Here is a 16,251-nt window from a genome sequence, read left to right as displayed (position 1 = left end):
CATGAAATATTATTTTCTTTGCATATTTTACCTTGCTTTACACTTAAGTACTTCGAAATTTTCCGGGTGTTACAGTAAACTCCTGTCATACCGCCGGAGGGGCATCCTCACCTCTGGACAACTCCCAAGACTCGTACCAATTAACTGCAACATCTTGAAGTCTATAGGAAGCTAGCTCAACTGACTGAGTCGCAGTGGCCTTCATTACCCTCAAAGTCCTCTGCATCCTATCGATAAATACCTGAGGATCTTCGTTTGGATCTTCTCCAGTGAATACCGGAGGGTCCAAATTAATGAAATCATGAACCCTCGCACTGATGGACCTATCTGCATGACCAATACCTACCTCTTAACGTCGAGCTTGTGCGGCAACTAATCGAGTTAAGAGCTGAATAGTATCTCTCATCTACTAATCTGGTGCATCTGGCTGAGGAGCTGGATGTACAGGGGCAGGTGTTGAAGCTGGTGCCCCTCGGAGCTCCTATGGAGAGGGCAGGGTATGTGAAGTCTGAGATGGAATTTCACTATGCGACTCTCCCCAAGCCTTGGTAACTCATGGCACTCGACTAGTAGTCTCACCAGCCACGGACTTGCCCTTTTGGGCGGATGTAGCCTTCTTAGGCATCGGTAAAAACATAATATATCATTAGGGAAATGAATCCTTATATCGCACGATATAAGATAAGAAAGGAGGATAATATCCTATATGTCATATAGCCTCCTGTTTATCAATGTGGTGCACAACATACTCATAAACAAGACTCTACTAGACACGGTCTATAGACAACCCTGGGACAGAACTGCTCTGATACCACTTTTGTCACGACCCAAACCGATGGGCCATGATGAGTGCCCGAGTCCTACCTGTCGAACACCCCTAAGCATGCGTCTAAGATATAAACATGAATTAAGGGTCATAAATAACATATGTCATTAAACTACTGAATTACGTGAATAACATACGTGAGGAAAACATGTCCAAAAGACATATATACATATACATGCGGAAAACGGTAGGGCGAGCCGACAACGCTGCTATAGACAACTATATATCCAAAACTGGAAGCCAGCAAGGCCACATACTATCCAACTATACATGACTGTCTACAGACCTCTAATAGAGTGTACAACTGTATAAAGGATGGGACTGGGCCCTGTCGTACCCATATCTACATACCAAACACAGCGTGCCAAAACTAGTAACAGCTCCGGATCAAGTGGAGTACACCAACTCTCGCTGATCAAGGATCCTAAAAAGGGGGACCGTCAGCCTGTCTACCTGCACCTGCGGGCATGAAACGCAGGCCCCAGGAAATAGGGGCGTTAGTACAAATAATGTATGAGTATGTATGGCATGAAAATCAGTACATAAAAGACATAGAAGAAACATGGAGTAAAGGAATCCGCCTGTAAGTCTAAATAACTTTGTGAATCCTGAAATATTTATAAAGTCATGCATGTGCATATAAATACCGTATCATGCATAGGTATATGTGTACATTACATCATCAAGACTCTGAGGGCATCCCGTCATATCATCTCGGCCTTTGTGGGCGAAATCATCAACATATACCAATTGATCAAGTGGTGGTGCGTATATAATGTCGTAACCTTTTCTCATATCCCATATATATATATATATACATATATATAATATACATGTATATAACGCCATCTGGTCATGGGTCAATATACATATATAAATGAATGAAATGCATAAGAAGTAAGTTAATAAGATTTCTCGGAATGTCATAAGATCAATATGTCTTTCGGATAAACTTTATTAACTACGTATTTTTCTAAGACCCATGAACAGAAGATATAATAAGACACATGGAAAATCAAGAACATAGGCATCACTAGTACTTCTAAGAATAGAGTCATTTGTGAAAGTTGTGTATTTGCTCATTTTGTTGTATCATATGGATCATGCCAAAAGGAAAGAAGGGATAGCCTGAACATACCTGAGCCGATTCTCTTGACAATCCCTCTAACACACGTCAATCGCGACGAAATATGTAACGGCAAGATCAAAATAAGGAAAATTTGTATGATATTCTTGAGAAAGATTGCACCGTACTCCCTTAGAATCACAAATCTCACGTTGCTATCGTATTATGAAGTTTCATATGAATTCATTTTTGATAATTCATCCGTCACCTAGCAACCATAACATCACACTTAATGATGTAGGGGAAATCTCTTATAATAGTGGGTTCATAAGAACTTTTGAAGCTACATCCGTAACTTTGTAGTATAAGCATCTCTCTTTAGTGAATTAGAGAGGCCTTTTATCATTGTGGTTGTGGGTCCCACTTGATAAAGATACCTTTTCCAATTTCCACTAAATGTGCCACCTAGCCACTCAAGCCAAGAGTCATTGTTTAGTCTTAGCAATTTAAACCCCTTGCTGCCACGTTGGGGTAATGTTCCCACCAAACTTATCCACCAATTTCTAATTACATGCTAATCTTCCACTAAAAAAATTAATAATTAACTAATTATCCACATAATTAAGAATTATCTCAAATTACTTAAAGTACTAATCACTTTTAACACACTTTATATACCTTACTATCATGGTCATGTGGTACTTTATATACCTTAGTAAAGTCGTGAAAGTCAAAGGGTAAATGAATCAAATAAAATGAGTTTCGTCGAAGTTTGTCATTTTGGGATAAAAAACGGTCCAAGCTATAATACCGCGTATTTATGGACTAGTGCAATACAATATATCATGTGACCATGATAGTAAGGCATATAAAGTATGTTAAAAATAATTAATATTTAAGTGAAATGAGATTTAGAAATTAATTATGTGTGTAATTAGTTAACTGAGAAATTATAGTGGAAGACTAATTTAATTGAATTATTGAGTATATAGTTGGTGTAGTAGATAACATTCCACATGTCACATGGTGGCAGCAACATTAGTGACTGATCTACACCCATAAGTGGTGGTGTCACTATTAAACTCAATGTCTCAAGAGAGAAGCTAAGGACATGTGTAAATGAAAAAAGGTTACAATTATGTTTCTTGTTTCACTTAATTTGAGAATGAAATTGAAGAATAGATAGGTTCAACATAGTGTAGCAGCAAAGAACGTTAATTTGAGATGATTTTCAGCAACATGAGCTCAAAATTTCATGAAAGAAAAGTATAATCTTTCTCAAAGACAATATACGGGTTTTGTGCACTGCCTCGATCTCGTTGTACCGTTTTGGCGCGTTGGTTAATCCGGGCTTTCTTTGATGTGAAGTAAGGTGAAATAAGAGTATTTCTTGGCAAATAAGGTAAGAATTTTCTTCTCCTTGGTATATTTAAATTCGTCTAGGTCATGGCTAAATTGTGGAATGAGAATTATAGAATTAATAGCGGAAAATCGCATTTTGACGTTGTTATTATTGTGTCGGCTTTTCGATAATGTTCGGAGTTGTGTTTTGGCTGGAAATTATTGAAGTAACTTGGATATATAGTTGTAGTTGTCATTGATATGTGTTTTGAAGGAAAGAAATATTGGAGAAGTATGTTTGATAATCGTAGCCGAGCTTGTCGCTCGTTGTATCATAGTTTGGGTTGTAAAACTTGTTGTGGGAGTTGCTAGTTGTATTTTTGTATTACCTTGCCTATGGTAGGCTTTAGGGAATGATAAGAACAGGGGAAATCATGTCCATTTCATTGTAGGATAGGTTATCTTCCGTTATGCGATTAAGATAATTGTTCGTATGGTTGACAATAGTATTATTCTTGTTATTGCATAGATCGTGAAGTGGATACGAGTTGAACTCTTGAGCCAGTGGGTTAAGACCAGGTATGTTAAGTTTATCTCTTCTTTTATTTTGGCATGATCATGTGATACAAACAAAACGAGCAAATGTGCAACTTTCATAAATGATTCTATTCATAAAAGTACTAGGGGTGCCTATGTTCTTGATTCCCCATGTGTCCTATTATTATATCGTCTATTCATGGGTCTTAGAAAATACATAAGTTAATAAAGTTTATCCGAAGGCATATTGATCTTATAACATTCCGAGAGATCTTATTAACTTATTTCATTATGCATTGCATTCATTTATACATGTACAATACCCAAGACTAGATGGCGTTATATACGCGTATATTATATGTATATGGGCTATGGGGAAAGGTTACGGCGTTATATACGCAGCACCACCTGATCAGTTGGTATATGTTAATGATTTCGCCCATAGAGACCGAGATGATATGATGGGATGCCCTCAGAGGTTTGATGATATTATGTACGCATATACATATGCATGATATGACATTTATACACATATGCAAGACATTATAAATATTTCATAATTTACAGAGCTATATAGACTTACAGGTTGAGTTCTTTATTCTATGTTTCTTTCATGTCCTTTATATACTGATTTACATGCCCTACATACTCGGTACATTATTCGTACTGACGTCATTTTCTTATGGACGCTGCATTCATGCCTGCAGGTATAGATAATCAGTTTGACGAGCCCTCATAGTAGACGAGGTTAGCATTCAACGAAGGATCGGTAAGACTCCACTTCATTTGGAGTACGGCCGAGTATGTATGTCTTCGTGTCAGAGTTTTGCTACAGACTTAGGGGTAGGCCGAGTCTGTGTCCCAACCATGTTTTGATGTCAAATACTCTTAGAGACTTTGTAGATACATGTTCATCACGTACAGTATGTTAGAGACCTTGACGACCTATATGTATTCATGTTTTAAGAACAATGGTTCATTGATACAACGTTTCCCACTTATAGTTATATATTACGAGTTGTGGCCATGTTGGACCATGATGGATACAGAAAGAATGGGTTATAGCCAACTCGAATTATGCATATTCTAGTTTTGGTCGAACGATCATGAGTTATAGAGTGGTTTGCCCGTGCCAGTGAGGCACCGGGTGCCAGCCATGCCCCCTAGGTTTGGGGCGTGACACAAATCTATCTAAAGGATCCAAACATCGTAATTAACATCAAAACCAAGAATTGTCGATCAAGATCAACCTCTAAAATTCATAAACTTCTAACTTCAAACCAAGTGTCCGAGTCGAGCCTTACCAATCCGGAATGAACCCAAACTTTGCACACAAGTCCCAAATGATAAAATGGATCTATTCCAATTTCCGGAACAGCAATCCGACCCTGATAGCCTCAAAGTCAACTCCCGGTCAAACTTGGGAACTCTTAAATTCTTCAAATTTCCAACTTTTGACAATTAGAGCTAAATCAACCTAGAAACCTTCAAATCCAAATTCGAACATACACCAAAGTCCAAAATCACCATACGAACCTATTGAAATATTCAAAATCTGAATCCGAGATCGGTTACTCAAAAGTCAAACATTGGTCAACTCTTTCAAGTTAAAGCTTTCGAATTGAGAATTACTCTCCCAAATCAACTCTGAACCTCTCGAAAATCGAAACCAACCTTATACGCGAATCATAATGCATAATGTGAAGCTACTCAAGGTCTCAAACCACCGAACATAATGCTAAAACTCAAAATGACCGGTCGAATCATTACACCCCCAACAAGTCCAAAAATTATTATTTACATATTCAAGGTCTCAAAACATAAAACAAGTACAACTACTGAAATTAATTTCCTAAAAAGCTTCTATTTGCATGCAATAGTGCCGAGATGCCCCGAGCCCATGGGGTCCAAATTATTCTTAAAAGTAAGTCTCAAAAATCATATAAACCTAAGAGAAGTCTCAAATCAAGGGGTATGATGTTAAAATTCAAAACAACGTACTGGGTTGTCACAGTTATTGTCTTTTTCCTTGTTCTAGAAGCTAAGAATATGCCAGCCTTTTAGAAAGTTTGTTAGGAAATGATACCAATAGCAATCTTAAGGTATTTATATTTAAATATCCAACATTTACAATGTAACAATATGTTGAGCGAAAAGGCATATTCATATTTTCTCCCAATTTTCTTTCTATTTTATTATTTTATTCCTTTTCTTTTGGTTGTGGGCCAATTTCTCTTGATTATTCTAGAAATTTAAGTGGCTATTTGCTTCACGATTCCACTCAGAACAAGAATAGTGGAGGGGACAACGGGTCAGCAGCAAAATTAGGTGAGTAAATGACTTCTCGGAATAACTGTAGTGAGAAAAATATGTATTTTCCCTAGTATTTACCCAAAGAAAATATAAATATCTAGTACATGCAGATTTAAACTATTGTACAGATTTAGAAGTGGGTCCTCGGAAGCACCTTGAAAGGCAGTTTCTGAATGATATCATTGAAGGTACAAGTAATTATAGTGAACCAATTTATCGTGGTGTTTCCCACCCTTCACATGAAAAAGATAGAAAAAGAATGAGATTCAAAGCACATATGAAGTCGTTTTTCTGATATAGACAACTATCTGCTAAATAGACATTCGAGTATATACTAACAGAGCAAAATTATGTTTGCAAGTCAATGCGCATAGTATATTGATGTAAAAAGCACTCTAGTATAACTATCATTTTGAAAAATCGTTAATAGTGTCTTGTCCATTATTGAAAATTATTTTGGTAAAAGGGAAATCTGTGAATACCAACTTTGACTCGCATATAGCAATGCTAATCTATTATCAAAAGATATCTCCAAAAGGAGCATCTAAATCTCCCTAGAACTAAGACAAATGTACCATAGTACTCAATGCACAAAATCTCAACAAGATGTCTCACAAATAAGGGTGGAACATTAATGTTTTGCCATGATGAACTTTTGTATATTCGTAGGAGCAACCTATTTTCTAATTTATTTGTTTATAGCTCAGCTACAATCTAATGTATAAAAAGATTAGTTACTATTTGAAGACTTTTAGTAATGATTCAATCAGTCGTTTTGATTTCGAGCATCTCATTCTCTAGTTTGAGACTTTGAGTAGGTTTGAATGATATTTTGTGACTTGCGATTATGGGTGATTTAAACCTTGAATGGGCTAGGAAATGATTTATAACCTTATCATGCTATTATGATGCTTAAAGAGCTTAAGTAGCACCTTACCCTCCGACTCTTGTAATTCACTTTAGTTTATGTTATAAAGCTTCCAATAAATTTATATATTTTATTTGAACTTGTATATATATTCGAAATAAGACCCAAGGTGCTCTAGAGCATTTTGGTGCTATTATATAAGAGTTAGAACTATAAAGATTCTTTAAATTGACTTGAGTCTTCGTTTTGGTTTGTGGCACTTCGTTTCATATTTCGAGCCTTTGGAAGAGTTCATATATGGATATGTCGGGATAATTTGGAGGGGTCCTGGTGAGTTTTTGGCGTGTTTGGGGGAGATTTGTATGAAACCCCAGCAAGCTCCATCGGAACAGACCTGCACGTTGTAAGGCGTGGTGTGATAGGGTAATTTTCTAGAGATTTGACCCTTTTGTTTAAATAGCCTTCATTTATTTCATCATTTTTAAAGCTAGAAAACTTGGATTGAAGCAATTCTTCAAGGATTTATCATCTACAACGTTGTGGTAAGTGATCTAACTCGAATCTGTAAATACATCATGAATCTATTATCAATTTTATGTTATAAATATGAATTGAAGGCGAAATTTTGGAGAAAACGTAGAATCATCTAAATGATAATTTGAATTCCTAAATGATGTAATATAAGCATAGATTTGAACTCGTGAGGTTATGGGTTAACAGGATTTGACTTTGGTTTTTGAGTTTGAACATGTGAGATCGAGTTTGACTTTGAGTTAACTTTTTGATCTAACTTTAGATTTTGATTGATCTAGTGAGTCCAATAGCTTTATTTGACACCCTGCGGATTTGGACCGAGACAAGGGTGTTCTTCAGGAGTAGCGTATGCTTGGCCCAAGTTAAATTAAGACTTGACCTTAGAGAGAATTTTTCTCAAATCGTCTTGCTTGCTATGTGCTATATGTTGTCGGTAATGTATATGCGAGGTGACGAGCGTATACGCGAATGTCATGTGATTCTATATTCGGGTAGAAGGATAAGCTTCATATGCTTTACTTTACTTGATTTAATTGTTGTATGACTACTTGAGCATCTTATTCGTGCTAGTATTATGTTAAAGGTATTTTTTTTACATGCTAGTTTAATATGATAGTGTTATGTATATTGGATTACATGAGTTACTTGTTAGTCATACACTAATTATTTTTAATCTTTCAGTCATGACTATTTGTGCATCTTTGTATGCTGGTATCATGTTATAGGCATCTCTTCACATGCTAGTTTAACATGATAGGTTATATGTATGTCAGATACTCTCTTGATAGTCATGCACTGAACATATGTATCTTTATTTGCATATGAGGTTCAAACATAGATGTGATTTTGGCACGTTGAGTTGTGCATGCGAGTCATGTTGAACATGTTGCTTTTTCCATGCAGTTAGGCATGTGGATTCACATTCCTGTTGAGATATCAGTTATGGCATATTACATCATGTTCCTGTAAGGCGTAAAGGATTTCAAATACCGTTTATGTCATATTTAGATCCACATGAATCGTCCTCAGATGTTTCACTCTTGATGGCATACACGCGGGTTTGTGAGAAACTGATAAGCTTTGGTTGATTTGTGATACTGATTGATTTGAGCATAAAGGTGGAAACTTTATTTGGTTTAAGTGATGCTTTATTCTACTCATGCATTCTTACACACAATAATTGTGCATGTCATTATATATGCTATTTTGACGCATTACACACATGCATAGAACTTGTTAATGGGCATTTATATAAGCGCTTAGTTGTGTATATCAATAGATATACATTATTTTTATGCACTAATACATGCATTGGACTTGCTAGCGAGATATGGTGTATCGCTTTATATGCTCTATTCTGATATTATTATATGGTTTGATTGTGATTAGCTTATTATGCTGCTTCTATGCACTTTCTCGATTGTTTTTATATATATGAATTGCACAGGTAAATAAGAGAGTATTTTGACTAAATTCTCACCACTACTTTATTGGAAAAATAATTAGTGATACTTACTAAGTACTGTGCCTATGTGAGTATATTATACTTTTACATATGTGTGCAAATATTGGAGTTGAGCAGTTATAGAGTTTTTAAGCGAGTGATGGCAGGTTATAATTACGTGTTTTAGTCGCTTATTGCACTCTAATTCACTGCACTTTATTTGTGTTTGAGTTTTAATTGGTTGTGTTTTGCACTTATTGTGTATTTTATGCCTTGTAGGAGTGATTCCAAGCTATGTAGATGTTATGGAATGAATTGAGCGATCTGGAGCTTTAAAGTATGAGTAAAAGCCCAAGGGATTAAATCGGGATCGTGTTTGGGGGTCGAGGACCAAGTCTGGACGTCAAAAATTAAAATTTGATCCGTACTATGAGAAATCCCCACTGTCGCGACGCGTAGGGCATCGCGACTGCCTATTTCCTACTGCCTGATAGATTTGACTCTCTGAATTTCTCCATTAATGCCCTGTATGGCGCATCGCCCCATGCGGTGCGCCTGTATAATTTTTATAGAGACAATGTCCTATTTCATCTAGGAGAATGTGGTTTCGTCTTGGTATGATCCTACTTGGTATAAATACATGAAAAAACGTTATTCTTTGGACTTTTGACATACTTTGGACCTAAGGAGGCTAAGGAGGAGTTGGAAGAACATAAGAACAAAGATTTCATCATTCCTTCCTCACTCAAGAACCGAGTTTGGATTGAATTTATGTTTTCCTATACTCTAATTATATTTGTGATAAACTTCTCCATATCTATGGAGTAGTTCTCTTTAGGGTTTGATGGATTTGGTGTATTGATAATTGTTTGTGGGTTATAACTGTAGTTTTATGTATTAAAGCATTTTTGGATGATTTAGTTGTTGCATCTATATTCACTAGTTCATGTAATCGAGAGAGGCATAACTTGTGATATCTTTGCATTATATTGTTGGTTGAGTTCATTAATTCTTCTTAGTAATCGAAAGAGGCTAGTTGAATCATTGATTAAACCTAGTTAGAAGAATAATCGAAAGAGGTTTTCCTAAATACCAATCCACTACGAATTCTTGCATATCTTCACATGCTTACATTGGTTCATCTTGTAAGGTTAAAACTTAATCGAGAGAGGAGTTTTTGCTGAATGTTTGAACTAATAATTGAGTGAATTCAAGAGACTCACTTAAACAATAGAAGTGAATTAGCTAGAGTTAGATACCGAACAATTATCTTGCACATATCATATCAAAACTCTATCTTCTCTCATTGATAACCTTCCTTGCTTATTCCTTGTTTCGACTGTCATTAGTCAATAGCTTTATATTCTTAGTTAATTTTAGTTAGACATCTTATAAATCTCAACTGTTGATCATTTTGGATTGCAACCAAGCTAGAAACTACGAGAATATTGTTTAAATCCAATCCTTGTGGATACGATATTATACTATACTATATTTGATTAGCGAGCAATAATTTTGTGTTGCATTTTGCGCTCGTCAAATTTTGGCGTCGTTGCCGGGGATTGGCAATCAATAGTGTTTGAAATAATTTGTAGTGCTAATTCAAAAAATTTTATTTTTATTTTATTTTATTTTTCCTTTTTTACGGTTGGTGTTTGTTGACTGTGCGCAGGTTACAGAATTAGATTGGTGCATGACTCGAGCCTCTGCGAAAGAAGTACTACCATATGAGCCCGAGATAGAAAAACAACTGCGACAGCTTAGGAAGGAAAGAAATCTCACCGAGATGTTAGAAAAGGTTGGACAATCCTTAAACAAAGGAACTATGGCTGGGAACGATGATGATAATGTAGATTTGGCTATAAGAAAGGCAGCCCAACAACGAGAAAAAGCTGCACGGGATGCTGAGGAAGCAGCTATTAGAGATGCACATGTTATCTATGAAGAAGAGAGGGGTCGGAGAATTGCTCAAAATTAACCCTTGCTTGCAGACCAGTTCGGAAATATAGCTCTCATGCCTGGGAGACCACTGGGTGATTATGCTAGACTGGTATACAATCAAGGCTTATCAAGTGTTAGACCACCTCCAATTGCAGCTAACAATTTCGAGTTGAAGCAAGGGTTGCTTCAAATCCTTCAGAATTGATGTGTCTTCAGAGGCAAGATGAACGAAGATCCAAACACACATCTCATGGACTTCGAGGAGATTATGAACACCTTTCAATACAATGGTATGTCACAAGATGATGTGTACTTAAGAAAGTTCCCCTTCACACTCAAAGATGACGCAAAGCAGTGGCTTCAAAGCTTACCCACAGGATCGATTAGAACATGGGAGGAGATGACCAAAAAATTCCTTGATAAATATTTCTCCTCAGCTAAAACGGGCAAGTTTAGACAAGAAATCCACAACTTCTGCCAGAAAGAGACCAAAACTATTTTTGAAGCATGGGAGAGGTTTAAGGAGATAGTTAGAAAGTATCAACATAGTGGAATTGAACTCTAGATGCAACTCTAGGACTTTTGGGATGGATTGACATCGGCCTCACGTAGAACATTGAGCAATGCAGCTGGAGGCCCGTTGATGAAGAAGACTCCAAAGGAGATAGTTACAATTCTTAATGAGTTGTCTGAAGATGCTAATCAGTGGCCCTCTGAGAGTACTGAAATAAAAATATCAACTGGTATTCACCAAGTTGATGCTAACACATCTGTGCAGGTACAACTTGATGTTATGGCTAAAGAAATAAGAAAGCTGGCCTTAGCCTCGATACAAAATGAGCCTCATGTAGCTTGTGATATATGTAGAAGAGGACATCCTACTCATGACTGTCAAGCCTCAATTGAGGAAGTAAATGTTATGGGAATTTACAACTTTAATGCAATGGATCAGAAGCACCCCGGTTTTTCATGGAGTTCACCTGGGGGTACCGCAAATGCATGGCAACAAAACAACTCTAGATTTAAGGGACAAGGAACTCTTGGTTTTATGAATCAGCCAAGGCAGTAGTTTCAGCCTCAACAGCCCAATCATCCTGGTCTAGAAGATCTCATGAAGGCCTTCATTGTAAAATTTGATGAAAGATTTGAAGTACAAAGGGCAGCAATTCGAAATTTAGAGAAGCAAGTGGGACAGATTGCAACAATATTATCTGAGAGGGTTTCGGGCACTCTCCCTGGTGATACTGAAAGAAATCCCAAAGAAACAGTGAATGATGTAACCTTGAGAAGTGGGCAAGTGTTGAAAGATCCCACCCCGATCCAAAATGATGTGAAACTTGAAAAAGAAAGTGGGGAGCAGCTGAAGAATGATATTGATAAAAAGAAGAAGGGCCAGATGAAAGCTGAGAAAAAGAAGAAGGGAGAAACTTCGAGAAGGGAGGAACATGATGAGAGCGAGCATATGCCTGTTTTACCTTTCCCCCAAAAGCTATATAGAGAAAATCTGGACAAGCAGTTTGAGAGATTTCTGGATATGCTGAAACAGGTTCATGTAAACTTACCATTCACAGAAGTGCTCTCACAAATGCCTTCTTATGCTAAATTCTTAAAGGAGATCCTTACAAATAAGAGGAAGATAGAAGATACCTCAGTGGTCAAGCTCACAGAGCATTGCAGCACGATATTTCAAAACAAACTCCCACAAAAGTGTAAAGATCCATGGAGTTTTACTATACCTTGCTCTTTAGGAACTATTAATTTTGATAAATCTTTATGTGATTCCGGTACCTCAATTAATTTAATGCCTCTATCTATTTACAGGAAACTGGAGAAGAAGATTGGAGAGATAAGGTCTGCACCCATATCTTTGCAGCTAGCAGACCAAACGACTATAATACCCGAGGAGATAGTGGAATATGTGTTAGTTCGGGTGGATAAGTTCGTATTTCCTATGGATTTTATAGTGGTGAATATGGAGGAAAACAAGAAGGTCCCCCCATCCTAGGAAGACCATTCTTAGCGACGGGTAGAGCTATATTAGACATACACGATAGAAAACTCATGCTTAGAGTGGGTGAGGAGACTGTGTCTTTTGAGATGATTGTAGCAAAGGGGGCACAAAAGGACAAACCAGCTGCTAGTGTTGAGTGAAAAGTGAAGGGCCCGAAAGAGAAGGCTATAGTGAGCTAGAAAGAGAAGTGTGGGGTGTACCCCAAGAAGGCTGAGAAGAAGTTGTCGGCATGGATATGTGTATTAGTTAGGGCACGAGGAATGGAGCCCGACTTCGACTCAGACCCCGACTAGACGTTCAGGGATGTTTCCTCTACCTTATACTTTTTAATTGTGTGTCATGGGGACATGACACAACTTAAAGTGTGGGGGTGGGGGATATGTTGTATGTATGTATATTAGTTTTTTTGTTTTGTTAGTTTTAGTAGCTAGAGAAAACAAAATCATAAAAAATTTATAATTTTTGATTTTTCCCGACGATGGATATCATCGACAGGTTTCTTGAGGGATGAAAGTCGAAAGGAAAAAAGACAAAAAAGATTTTCGTTTGTAGGTAGTGTAATAATTCCCCCTTGGTTTTTCTTTGTGCGGCGGTTCTTTTTCAATAGTTTTGTTTGAACCGGATGTAGTTAGTTTTTATATTTTTTTTGTTAGGAGTAGGAAACCTTGTGCTGTGATTTTAAATGAAGGCAATATCTCTTAACTTTATTATACCTTGAGAATAGTGAGTGCTTTAGTTGTGACACTTAGGCTCAGTTTTTGAGAGTATAAGTACCTTAAAGTGTATGATCTTAACTTTGCTTAATTGCTTTTACTAGAGTGTCTTGATAGTCCAATCCTGAGTGAGTTATATGTCATGTGCGTGTGAGGTTTTGTGTTGTTCTGTGCATTGCATTTGATGTCTAGAACATGCCTTGTGTGTTTGCAAAGCGAAATAGTAGTTTTATCCGGTCTTGGAAGTGATATAGGCATTTCTTTGTTGAGCCAGTTATATGCTTTTACCCACCTAATTGTTATGTATCTTAATTAACCGCGTTGAGCCTGTAATCCTATTTCTTTGGCAACCAGATTTCAAGCTTTACCCATTTGTTTGAATTGACCATCTAGTTGAACCTTATACCTCTCATGAGCACTTGAAATTGTTATGAACTTTGTAAAAGTTGAAGTGTGGGGTGGTTAGTTTGGCTTTTGAGTGAAACTATTAAAATAAGGAGAAAGGTGCAATGTTTTGAAAAAGTAAGAGTCACTTGAATTGAAAGAAAGAAAAAAGAAGTGTATGATTGTGAAAAAATATTCCTTGATAGTGGCAACTTGATGTAATTATGCTTAAAGAAGTAGGGAGTTAATGTATATTGATGTGAAGGTGGAGTTATGGTTTGACATAAGTGTGGGATTTTGAATGGTTAATTGTATGTATTAAAGTGCTTAAAGAGGTATAGTCACTCTTATATCCAAATGTATCTTACTCATCCCGTAGACTACTTACAACCAATTAAAGTCCTACTTGATCCTTGATTGAATGAGCTCAATTAGTAAAGTAGTATACTACGGGTAAGCCTATGGTACGTCTTGAGTGGCATATGAATGTTAGTTCAGAGAGTGAGTGAATTCTTTCTATCTTGAGTTCCTGATTGTTCTTAAATTTTATTGTGTGTGGGACTACTCTCTATTATTGTGTGAGGGCACTTGATTCATGAAGGAAAGGTAATGTCGTTGACCTCTATGTTAGAGTAAGTGAGCGGGTTGTGAAAAAATGCATGGCGCTTTTGAGTCAAATCTTGAGGCAAGGATGTTACAGTATTGTGTTTAATCTGTTTTAAATATTCTTGGTGTGATGAGTTATGAGAGTTGTTGAAAAAGGTCATGTCGATATGAAGTGTAGTTTGATTGCTCGAAAATGAGCAATGGTTTAAGTACGGGATGTTGATGGTAGGCTATAATTACGTGTTTTAATCACTTATTGCACTCTAATTCGCTGCACTTTATTTGTGTTTGAGCTTTAATTGGTAGTGTTTTGCACTTATTGTGTGCTTCATGCTTTGTAGGAGTGATTCCGAGCTATGTAGATGTTATGGAATGAATTCGAGCGATTTGGAGCATTGAAGTCTGAGTAAAAGCCTAAGGGATTAAGTCGGGATCGTGTTCGGGGGTCGAGGACCAAGTTTGGACGTCAAAAATCGAAGTTTGATTCGTACTCTGAGAAAACCCCACTGTCGCGACGCGTGGGGCGCCGCGGCTGCTTATTTCCTGCTGCCTGACATATTTTGACTCTCTGGGTTTCCCCACTAATTCCCCAAATGGCGCGTCGCCCCATGCGGCGCGCCTGTGTAATTTTTACAGAGCCAATGTCCTATTTCGGCTAGGAGAAGGTGGTTTCGTCTGGGCCCGGCCCTACTTGGTATAAATACATGGAAAAACGTTATTTTCTGGACTTTTGACATACTTTGGACCTAAGGAGGCTAAGGAGGAGTTGGAAGAACACAAGCACAAGGATTTCATCATTCCTTCCTCACTCAAGACCCGAGTTTGGATTGAATTTATGTTTTCCTATACTCTAATTATATTTGTGATGAACTTTTCTATATCTATGGAGTAGTTATCTTTAGGGTTAGATAGATTTGGTGTATTGATGATTGTTTGTGGATTATAACTCTAGTTTTATGTATTGAAGCATTTTTGAATGATTTAATCGTTGCATCTATATTCACTAGTTCATGTAATCGAGAGAGGCATAACTTGTGATATCTTTGCATTATACTGTTAGTTGAGTTCATTAATTCTTCTTAGTAATCGAAAGAGGCTAGTTGAATCATTAATTAAATCTAGTTAGGAGAATAATCGAAAGACGTTTTTCTAAAGACCAATCCACTACGAATTCTTGCATATCTTCACGTGCTTACATTGGTTCATCTTGTGAGGTTAAAACTTAATTGAGAGAGGAGTTTTTGCTGAACGTTTGAACTAATAATTGAGTGAACTCAAGAGACTCGCTTGAATAATAGAAGTGAATTAGCTAGAGTTAGATCCCGAACAATTATCTTGCACATATCCTATCAAAACCCTATCTTCTCCCATTGATAACCTTCATTGCTTACTCCTTATTTCGACTGTCATTAATCAATAACTTTAGATTCTTAGTTAATTTTAGTTAGACATCTTATAAATCTCAACTGTTGATCATCTTGGATAGCAACCAAGCTAGAAACTACGAGAATATTGTTTAAATCCAATCCCTATGGATACGATATTATACTATACTATATTTGATTTGCGAGCAATAATTTTATGTTGTGTTTTGCGCTCGTTAGCGAACATTGAAGATACATTAGCGTCCAGTTGCTATTTGTCATTTTGTTCATGGTAGAAAAGGA

At 36.9% G+C, this 16,251-nt stretch overlaps 1 long non-coding RNA gene across 1 annotated transcript; it reads left to right on the top strand.

The window, feature by feature from the left end:
• The first annotated feature begins 7,063 nt into the window (after nt 1-7,063).
• LOC117277667 (uncharacterized) lies at nt 7,064-9,845 on the top strand. The gene is made up of 3 exons (XR_004507980.2): nt 7,064-7,493; nt 8,389-8,603; nt 9,209-9,845. It is a non-coding gene; the product is annotated as an uncharacterized lncRNA (long non-coding RNA).
• The last annotated feature ends 6,406 nt before the right edge of the window (nt 9,846-16,251 follow it).

Source organism: Nicotiana tomentosiformis, chromosome 1 (assembly GCF_000390325.3).
Source record: "Nicotiana tomentosiformis chromosome 1, ASM39032v3, whole genome shotgun sequence".
Taxonomy (NCBI): Eukaryota; Viridiplantae; Streptophyta; class Magnoliopsida; order Solanales; family Solanaceae; genus Nicotiana; species Nicotiana tomentosiformis.
This window is presented reverse-complemented; position numbering and strand designations above follow the sequence as displayed.